The sequence below is a fragment of the Ursus maritimus genome, unplaced genomic scaffold, assembly GCF_017311325.1.
Source record: "Ursus maritimus isolate PB19 unplaced genomic scaffold, ASM1731132v1 scaffold_27, whole genome shotgun sequence".
NCBI classification, from domain to species: Eukaryota; Metazoa; Chordata; class Mammalia; order Carnivora; family Ursidae; genus Ursus; species Ursus maritimus.
Window position 1 is genome coordinate 34580938 of NW_024425230.1, and position 10850 is coordinate 34591787.

General features: G+C 41.2%; 1 pseudogene; it reads left to right on the top strand.

The window, feature by feature from the left end:
- The first annotated feature begins 3539 nt into the window (after window positions 1-3539).
- LOC103679147 lies at window positions 3540-4544 on the top strand (annotated as a pseudogene).
- The last annotated feature ends 6306 nt before the right edge of the window (window positions 4545-10850 follow it).

The following is a 10850-nucleotide window of genomic DNA, read 5'->3' on the forward strand; positions in this document are numbered from 1 at the left end:
AGCTTCCATTTGTCAGGAGACTATCTCTCTAAATGGGGAATAATTTCCTAAGTTTAAAAGCAATGTTAGAAAAGTAGAGTTGCATATCTGTCAGCTTCCATTTGTCAGGAGAATATCTCTCTAAATGGGGAATAATTTCCTAAGTTTAAGAGCAATGTTAGAAACTCAAAGGAAAGTGGCAGCAGTTTTAGCAACATTAAGATTAGGAGATAATATTATCTGGAACAGGGGCGCCTGGGTGGCTCGGTCGGTTAAGTATCTGCCTTCAGCCCAGCTCATGATCCCAGAGTCCTGGAATCGAGTCCCACATCGGGCTCCCTGCTCAGCAGGAAGCCTGCTTCTCCCTCTCCCACTCCTCCCTGCTTGTGTTCCCTTTCTCACTGTGTCTTTCTCTGTCAAATAAATAAAATCTTTAATAATAATAATAATAAAGACTAATAGAAGCTGGAAAAAATTGCAACAAATTTGATAAAGGGTAAATATATTGTAGAAGCAAGAAAACTAGAAAGGATCAAACAGAACAATGGGCAAAAATGATGAATACACAATTTTAAAAAAAGAAAAAAAACAGCTAATCAACAAGCAGAAAATACACTTAACCTCAGTGGTATTCAAATTAATGCAATAACAAATACTATCTTGCCTAATTCAAATAACGTACATAATTTAAAAGGGATTATGATAAGCAATCTGGTCAAGGTGCAGTAAGATGAATTCTTGCTCGCTCTATGAGTGTGTAAATATTTAGCTTTCTGGAATGGTTCAGTCATGTCTAGCAGTAATCTGAAAAGGGATGATATTCTTTGGCATAGGGATAACTTTAGGTTAATTGTATTCTTGATGTTGTTTAACATGTTATTGGATCCTCTGGTGATTAGATTCGGGTTCAATTTTTTTTTTTATTAGACAAGGGTACTGCATATATGATGCTCTGTACTTCACTCTGCATCACCTCAGGGGACACATCCTGACTGCTCGACCCATCTTTAGTAATGATAAGTAACACAGAATAAACCACTCCGCCTTTATATCCAGGATGTAACTCTATTTCTTTTTTATATATGTGAAATTATCAAACTCAGATAAAAATTATCTTAGAAGGAAACTATAAGCATAACTCCATTTATAAAGTAAGGAGGGGAAGGGAATGTTTTCTCTAATGTATGTTGTAAGAAAAATGCTTTTACTGTCAGACATGTAGTTGGTTACATAGACTTTTTGAACACTGCAACATGCAAAGTAGTTCAAATTCAAATTTGATACTATTAGAATGCCACCCAGAGAAGCCGTCTTTCAACTTTCTGTGACACATGGAAGAAACATCATGAAAATGAGTGACCTCAGGATGCTTCTAAAATCAGAACTATAATACATGGGACTTTGATCTGATTATTGGTCCAGGAATTTTCCAACACCAAATTCTACCACTCAGTCTAAGGAGGAACTCTGTTCATGTGCTCAGTTTATCTTCATTTACTCTCAGTAACAGGAGTAAGTTTTTTGGCTCCTAGGTCACCCTCTCCAATCTTTGTATTACATGAAATAAGCTGTTTGCCTATGGTTAGGAGAGCTGAATGGGACACATCCATACATAAGCTGGTAGGGTTTTAATGGATCCTCTTCTGCGACCACATCACACTAGAAGCTGCATGGTCTTGGACGTAATTTTAAAGTGTACCGGAAGATGTGTATTTGCCATCAAAGAGAGTGCAAGTATGAGACGATAACTTAGCGCGACCATGCTCCACAGATTCCGCACACCATATTAAATCATGGCATTCGTGAGGATCTACAAATCTCACCCCGTGGCTAGGTGACATACGATGGATGGAATTTGGGGATAGTCAAACAATTTAAGGTATAAGATGGTTAGAACATAGGTAGGAATGCTTGGTTGTCTGATACAAATCTGTTTTGAACTGTTGTAGTTTCAACTTCAGTCTTTAAAGTCCAGCCCCTACCCTCGCCCTACTAACACTGTATATTGGAGGAGCAGGAAGTGCCGTGAGCCTGTTCATTAATATTTCACACAGGAGAGGAGCCTGGCTGGCTCAGTCGGTTGAGCATCTGACTTGATTTCGGCTCAGGTCCTGATCTCAGGGTCGTGAAATCAAGCCCTATGTCGAGCTCCACACTCAGTGGGGAGTTTGCTTCCTCTCTCTCTGCCTCTGTCCCTGCTCTCTCTCTCTCTTAAAAATAAATAAATGAAATCTTAAAAAAAATATTTCACACAAGGAGTCTTAGCCTTCTGTGTGGGAATAATGAAAACATACTGAGTTTTCAAACAGTTAAATTTTTTTTCTCTCACCTAAATAAAATTAACCTGAGTATGGTACTATTTATTGAAAATAAGAGAAATTCTGCATTTGAAGTCATTAAAGTCTCATGACTTTTTTATAATAGACATAACTTGTCTTAATAAATTATAGTTTTTGAAGTTTAAGTTGTCATACCTTAACGATTGTGATTCAGTGCAATATCAAAAATCCCATCTGAGTTTATTTATGAAGGTTGGTAAGCTGACTCAAAAACGCAACAGGAATATCAAGCATACAAAAGTGTCCAGGAAATCTTTTTAAAGAGCACTAGGAAACATTTGGCTTCCTAGAGAGCAAAGATACTATAAAAAATAACAAAATTAAAATCATGGGGTACTTTAGAGCAGTCAGATTCAGAGATACAGAAAATAGAATGGTGGTTTTCAGGGGCTGGGTGGAGGAAGGAAGGCTGAATTATCCTCTAATGGGTATGGAGTTTCAATTTTGCAAGATGAAAAATGTTCTGGAGTGGTGGTGATGGTTGCACAACAGCATGAATGTACTTAATGGCACTGAACTGTATACTTAAAATGGTAAATTTTATGTTATCTATATTTTACACAATTTAAAAAATCTTTTTTTTTTTTTAAGTTAACTCTACCCCCAACAGGGAGATTGAACTCATGACCCCAAGATCAAGAGTCGCATGCTCCACCACTTGAGCCAGCCAGGTGCCCCTACACAATTAAAAATTTTTTAAAAATATTAGCAACAACAAAAATCATGTGGTACTATCAAAAGGAAATTGCAGTAATGGAAACATGTCTATTAGGCCATGTATATAGTAGCCGTCTTTTTTTTTAAATGTAGAATCATTTTTTAACTTTCTTTTTTAATAATTTTTTATTATGTTATGTTAGTCACCATACAGTACATCATTAGTTTTTGATGTAGTGTTCCATGATTGTTTGTGTATAACACCCAGTGCTCCATGCAATATGTGCCCTCCTTAATGCCCATCACCAGCCTATCCTAATCCCCCACCCCCCTCCCCTCTGAAGCCCTCAGTTTGTTTCCCAGAGTCCATAGTCTCTCGTGGTTCATTTCCCCTTCTGTTTACCCCCCCCTTCATTCTTCCCTTCCTTCTCCTACCGATCTTCCTACTACTTCTCATGTGGAGGCTTGCTCTAGGTTCCACACAGCCTGGTGTGCCACTCACACTTGGAATGCCATTGAATGTTCTGGGTTAGGAAGGCTAGGGGGCAGGTGGCGCAGGGCTCAGTGGAGCAGCCCATGTCCTGCAGGGGTGAAGCCCTCACTCCCGGCCCCAGTGCCGGCCAAGGCAGGAGGAGGCCCGCTGGGCGCCCCAGCCCAGGAAAAATGTGATAAAGAAAGTACGGGGCTCCCAGGTGGCTCAGTCAGTTAAGCATCTGCCTTGGGCTCAGGTCATGATCCCAGGTCTGGCATCAGGCTCCCTGCTCAGTGGGAAACCTGCTTGTCCCTCTCCTCCCCACTCATGCGCTCTGTCGCTATTTCTGTCTCTCTCTCAAATAAATAAATAAAATCTTTAAAAAAAAATACTGAGAGAAATATAACTCAAGCTGCCCATAGCTTCTTCACACCAGAAAGATGCAAGCCCAGTCCATTGGGGGAAATTGTTCAGATGATGAACTCTTCCGAACCCAACCCCAGTGCTTGCCTCGGTTTCCAGTGTGTTCGCAGGAACCAAGGGAGGAGGAAACCAGCAAGATGAAGAACACGGCCACACAAGTCTGAGCAATGGAAATGGAATTCACCACGGGGCCGCACATGAATCTGCAGATAACCGAAGACTTCAGCACCCTCTTCTCACAAGATGCATGGAAAATTCAGTCCAGCTTGTCTGTAAACAGTGATGTCAGTGAGAAGAGTAAAGTCAATGCTGTCTTTCCCCAAAAGACAGGCTCTTCACGTGAAGATTGCAGTGTGTACTGTATCCTGGCCTTGGGCTCAGGTCGAGCCTGTGACTTCCTCACCCTCAGCAGTACTGTCCTGGGCCAAGCTTCCCGTGGCGTCGCCACCTCAGAAACCTGCTGCTGTCGCTGTGGAGAGCAGATGGGGGAGGACTGTCCCTGCCCTTGTGAGGAGGATTGTGGCATCGTGGATGCCTGTCGTGAATCATTGCCCTTGATCTTAGCCAAAAGGCCGAGAAGCGATTGTTGTGAATCATTGGACTGTCTGGAAGTCTGTATGGAATGCTGTGGAATTTGTTTTCCTTCTCTTTGTGTTCAAACTGGAGTGTTTTAAAATTTTTCTTTTAAGGGGGCAGAAAAGCACATGGTAAGATTCTCATGAAGCAACCCAGTATTTGCACTGTTAACTCATTATTTTAAGTAATCTCTGAAAGCCTTTCTCTCTACCCAAATCTACGTGGTTTAATAGGTGAAATTTTAACTACTTTTAAACTTCATAGGTTACAATGACTGAGGGACATTTTGACCATTAAAAAAAAAAGCTAAATGTAAAAAAAAAGAAAAGAAAAAAAGGCTAGGGGCAGATTACCTTCACTGCAGCCTAGTATAGCTTGAAAAGTGTTCTCTTTCTCTGGGCCTCACTCAAAGCTGGCAAGCTTTTGCTTCTCCAAAGATGTTCTGTAAAGTACCTTATGTGGTCGGATTGTAGGGGGCACGAGATAAAGAGACTTGTCTTTCATTTTGGAGCAAGCATCCAACATAATTCAAATGACTGGACCCCAGGAACTTTACTGATGTGGCAATTCCCTGATTTTTCTTGGGACGTAGCTCCCACCTTCAGCATGGAATTGTCTTACCAGGTCAGCCAGGGTGCCTGCCCTTTCCTGCTTATCAGGCTCTCTTAGCACAATGACATCAGTATAGAGGACCAGGACTGTGTCCTATGGGTTGGTGAGATGATCAAGATTTCTAAGTACAAGACTGGAGAATGGAATCATGGAGCGGATAGAAGCCTGAGGCAAGATGTTGAAAGTGTTCTACAGTCCCTGCCATGTGAAAGCAAACGGCTTTTGGCATCACTCTTTATTGGGATGGAGAAAAGCACTGGCCAAATTGCTGATGACATATCCAGGGGCTCCAAAAGAGACAACATCTGGAAAAGCAGATGCAATTAAAGTCATTGTCATTCCAGTTCTTCCAAACCATGCATCAGCCACATTGTCAGGCCGATTGCAGATGTGATCAAAGTCATCAGTCCTGAATCTTTCAGGGTTTTGATGCTGGCACTAATTGTTGCAGATCTTCCAGGAATGTAGTATTACTCTTTGATTTGGTTAAAAGGGGGAGGTCTGGGTTTTCCCACCATAATAGCTCTCACTCCAGGGATTAGGGATCCAGAGTGCAGATTCTGTCAATTTCTAAGTGTGTCAATTTCAACCTGGAAAGTAATTACCAGATAACTTCCAAACACCTTACCCCGGAGGTCAATTCCATGATTTAAGTAAAACAGAAGTTTAGCAGCTTCTCTCGCTCTTTGCTTTCTCTCTACATCCACATGAGAGCAATTCTATGGGATAATTTCTAAAAATACGTTTGCTGGGCCAAAGGGCAAACACTGATTTCCATCCCATAAACAAAGTTTGAACTTACCACTCAGCTTGGTAAAATGGGTATCTTTTGATTTTCATTTCTTTCATTTCAGAAATGCAAAGAGCTCTATCTAGTCTTCCCTTCCTCACCCCAAACATCTCTGAACATCCTTAAAGTTCATGTCCTAATGAGCCTCTGTGACACTGATATCTAAGCACCATTTATTCCCCTGCCCACTGGGCTCCCCACCCTCACTGATGGACCACCGAGGTTGTCAAGCTCTTGCTTGGTATTTCTCTTTCCTCAGCACATAGTTACTTAGTCAAAGACCACCAGTCTCTTTGGGGAAGGCTTGGAATAAGATTCTCAGTTCACCCTTGTAGTGCCATTGCTGGGTTCTTCTTCAAGGTGTCCCCAGCTTCCCTTCCATTCTGAACTGTGCATTGATTTGGATCTTGGAACCAGCAGTGGGGTTATGACTCTCTACAGTGATGGCTCAAGACAGGGCTCCATTTACTGAAGCCAGACTAAGGTTCATTGTTGCTGTTGTACAAATTAGGTAGAACCTTAATGGCTTGCCCATTTGATGATTGATCATATGGGAATAGTTAAGTAACTAAAATGCACCACACCATGGAACACTAGCTTAAAATGATGAGATGTATCTAAACAGACTGACATGCGAAGTTCCCTAAAGATATTGGAGTGAAAAATAAGAGTTGAAGAAATGTTCAGAGTCATTTATACAAAACACACAGAGACCAACCCCCCCCCAAAACCCACAACTATATATTGTGTATGTACCTTTTTGTACATAAATGCATAGATAAAGTTCTGGGATAATCCACACCAAACTGGTAATAGTAGCTCCATCTGGGGAGAGATGGGATTGGAGGGGAGCTGGAAATGGTAAAGGGAGGCTTTGATTTTCTTTTACTTTTTTTACCTAATTTGTTTGCCAGTGTTTTCAGGTACAGTTCATATAGCATTAAGAAATAATAATACTTTTTAATCTAGAAGACTGAGAAAGGGGGTGGTAAGAATGTACCTGTTATCTCTCCCTTGGCCCACAGTAGGCTTCTTTCTACTGTGCTGCAAATATTTTGGGCAATGGTTCTGCCCCATCTCTGGATCCTGCTGATAACATTGACACCTAATTACACAGTAATTTAACATCATACTTTCTTTCTTTCTTTCTTTTTTTAATTCTCGTGATGTGTTTTGTCTTGTTTTCATAGTGGAAAGTTCTCATACTTCTGTGTCCTACCCAGTGCCTAGCAACATGCTCAGTGTGTGCTCAGTAAAGACATCAAATAAATAAAGCCTTGTGCAATTCTCTTCTGAGGGAGAAGGGCCTCCCTTCCCCACCCCTATGCCAAATCTAAGAAAATCTAATTAATTCTTTAAAATTTGTTCAAATGACATGTCTTCGGGGAAACTTCTTCACACATTTCTCCAATTGCAATTTATTGTGCTTTTCCTTTCTTTTCATAACACTTTTAAACACACATTCTTATACCTATAATGTGATATTTAGTTCATTATAATCATTATTTGAATTTGTAACATGTCAGCCTTCCCTTCCAGACCGCACTGCTGGGGACAGGGAGGCAGGTGTTACCCATTCTCATTATAATGCAGTTCTTCATCCCTCCCAAAGCCTTGGATCAGCAGGTACTCGGTAAGAATGTGGAATTCAGCTGAATTAAAAGGATGGGAGAGGTTGTGATATTGAAATTTTTCTACACATGAACCTGCTTTTACATAATCCCACCTGGGGTGATCAATGGTAAGTCAGCCACTGACAACCTCCCACACAATACTTAACTCTTCCTCTCTCAAAAAGAAACGTCTCCTCCAGAGGGGCTAGGATCCTATTGTTTGAGGGCAGCCATGCTTTCTTTCTCTGCTGGACTCTCCACGTATCTATGCCCACAGTTCTCCAGGGTAACTTCCTAAGAGTGAATTTGCTGCATCAGAGAGAAGAATTTCCATTCTCACCAGGACTGTGTATTATCCACCTTTGCCAATCAGCTTGATAAAATATGGCCCCCTTTTTCTTAAAAGTTTCATTTCTTTGCTTTTCCATGTTCCCTCTTGTCTTCCTCCCCTACCTTCCTCACTCACAGTCCTTTGTCCCTGGAGTCAACACTTTACTACTTTTAATGTTTTCTCAATGAAATGAGTAGGTAATCATCGTTGGTCATCCAAGGGTATGCTTGCCCACCACTTAGAGAGGAGACCAGGGTCAGATCTAGGAAGGCCTACCTCCAACTTCATGGGCCATTTTCAATTAGTTGGGCAGTTCAGTGCATCACCCGGACCTAGTTAACTCCAACTAACTCTTCAGATCTCACTTCAAAAGTCCTCGGGTAAGCCTTTGCTAACCCCCGGATGAGCTCAGGTTGCTCTGTTCTTAGCTGTCATAACTATGAGAGAACTTGGTATTTATTTCATTAATATCTGTCATATACATGAGGATAGGAGACTGGCCCTTTTTTCCCTCATCATCTCTTATCACGTGCTTAGCATCTAATAGGAGCTCAGTAATATTTTGTAAAGTGAATCAATCAATAAAACCCATCACTCAGTTATTCTACATGAAATGCCCTTAGAACAGTGGTTCTCAGCCCTGGCTGCACTTGAAAATAATGTGAAGTTTTGTGGTTTCTTTTCTTTCTTTCCTTTTTTTTTTTTTTTTACAATATTAATGTCCATCCCTACCATAGACCTTTTTAAAGGCTTTTCTTTTGTGGGGGCAGTTTGAGGTTCACAGCAAAATTTAGAGAATGGTACAGAGAACCCCCATATACAATTTCACTTATATGTAAGCACATACATATGTATATATCTAATATACATGGGCATTCATGAGTGAATACATAATTGCTATTATTTTGAACAAGCTGTTATCTGTTGGATCAGTTAAGAATAAGAACAACAAAAGCGTTTTAACTTTACATAATACTTTGATGCACTTCTTGTCTTAATGTAGACCCAACTTTCTGACCTATATTAGTTTCATTCTCTCCAAATAACCTTTCAGACAGTTCTTAGGGGCACTTGGGTGGCTCAGTAGGTTGAACGTCTGACTCTTGATTTTGGCTCAGGTCATGAGCTCAGGGTTGGGCCCCATGTGTCGCTCAGCAGGGAGTCTGCTTCTTTCCTTCTCCCTCTGCCCCTCCCCCAGTGCTCACTCTCTCTCTCTCTCTCAAATAAATAAATAAATATGTTAAAAATTATTTAAAAAATTAAAAAATAAACATTTCTTGCCAGGTAGGTCTACCAGCAACAAATTCCTCAATTTTTATTTGTCTGAGAAAGCCTTTGTTTCTTCTTCTATTCTGAAGCATGATTTCACAAGGAACAGAATTTTAAGTTGGTGGTTTTCTTCTCTCAACACTTTAATATTTCATCCCGTTCTCTTCTTGCTTGAAAGTTTTCTGAAGAGAAGTTGAATGTAATTTTTATCTTTTTTCCCCTGGCTTCTCTCAGGATTTTTTCTTTACCTTTGATTTTCTATAATTTGAAAATGATGTGGTTCGGGGTAGGTTTTTCTTCCTCCTCCTCCTCCTCACTGCCGCCTTCTTCTTCTTCTTCTTCTTCTTCTTCTTCTTCTTCTTCTCCTTCTCCTTCTCCTTCTTCTTCTCCTTCTCCTTCTCCTTCTCCCTCTCCTTCATCTCCTCCTCCTCCTCCTCCTTCCCCTCCTTCTCCTCCTGCATTTATCCTGCTTGGTGTTCTCTGAGCTTCTTGGATCTGTGGTTTGGTTTCTGACATTAATTTGGGGAAAATCCTCAGTCATTATTGTTCCAAATATTTCTTCTGTTTCTTTATCTCCTTCCTCTCCTCTGTTCCCACTACAAGTACGTTACTCTTTTTGTCGTTACCCCACAATCCTTGGCTATTCTCTTCTGTTTTTCCGGTCTTTATTCTCTTTGCTCTTCAGCTGGAAGGTTTCTACTGAGATAGTCTCAGGCTCAGGGATTCTTCCTTCAGGTATGTCCAGTCTGTTAAGCCCATCAAAGGCATTCTTCATTTCTATATAGTGGGGCGTTTGTTTGTTTTTTCCCCAGCAGTTCTTTTTGATTCTTTCTTAGGATTTCGATCTCTCTGCTTACATTGCCCATATGTTCTTACACGCTATCTATTTCCTCCATTAGATCCTTAGCATTTTAATCACTGTGTTTTGAATTGCCGATCTGATGATTCCAACATTCCTGTCATGTCTGGTTCTGATGCTTGCTCTGTTTCCTCAAATTTTTGCCTTTTGGTATGCTTTGTCATTTTTTCTTGGTAGTTAGACCTAAAGTACCAGATAAAAGGAACTGTTACAAATGAGCCTTTAGTAATATGGTGGTGAGGTGGGAGGCAGGGGAAGCAGTCTATAGTCCTGCAGTTAGGTCTCCATCTTTCAGTGAGCCTATGCCTCTGTGCTATGAACTTCACAAGTGTTTTAATTCCCTCCCCCCACCGTAGGTAAGAAAGGATGGCTGGAATGGTTTGAAGTCGGGTATTTCTGTTCTCCCACATGGAAAGCGAGAGCTGGCTGGAGTTGGGTATTTCCCTTCCCCCAGGCCAGTTAGGCTCTGATACTATCCCAGCAGGTTAGGTTCTGCTTAACTAGTTTCTCCTGAGGGCAGGTGTTAAGAAGGACAGAGTGCAATGGTATACTACAAAGTGACTCCTTTTCCCTCTACCCCTGCCAGAAGCACAAGAGGAATTCTCTCTGATGTTTACTGTGGAAGTCTGGTCAAGCTCATGGAGGCAAATCTCACATTATTGTAGGGACACCCCTATGACTGGGTCCCCCTGGAGTTTTAAATCCTGAGTTGTCTATGCTGAGCTTCCAGCAATTCATCCATTACACAGCTCAGGTTTTCCTACCTGGCACGGGTTCCCTGTATTCACCTGTCAGTCTCTGGTCTCGGGGGCAGCAGTTTGCCCTGTCCTCACCTCTCTTCAGGATCCTAGAAAGGTGTTGCTTTTTCAGTCTATTCAGCTTTTTCCTTGTTGTTAGTTCAGTGTGGTGTCTTCCAAGCTGCTTACATGC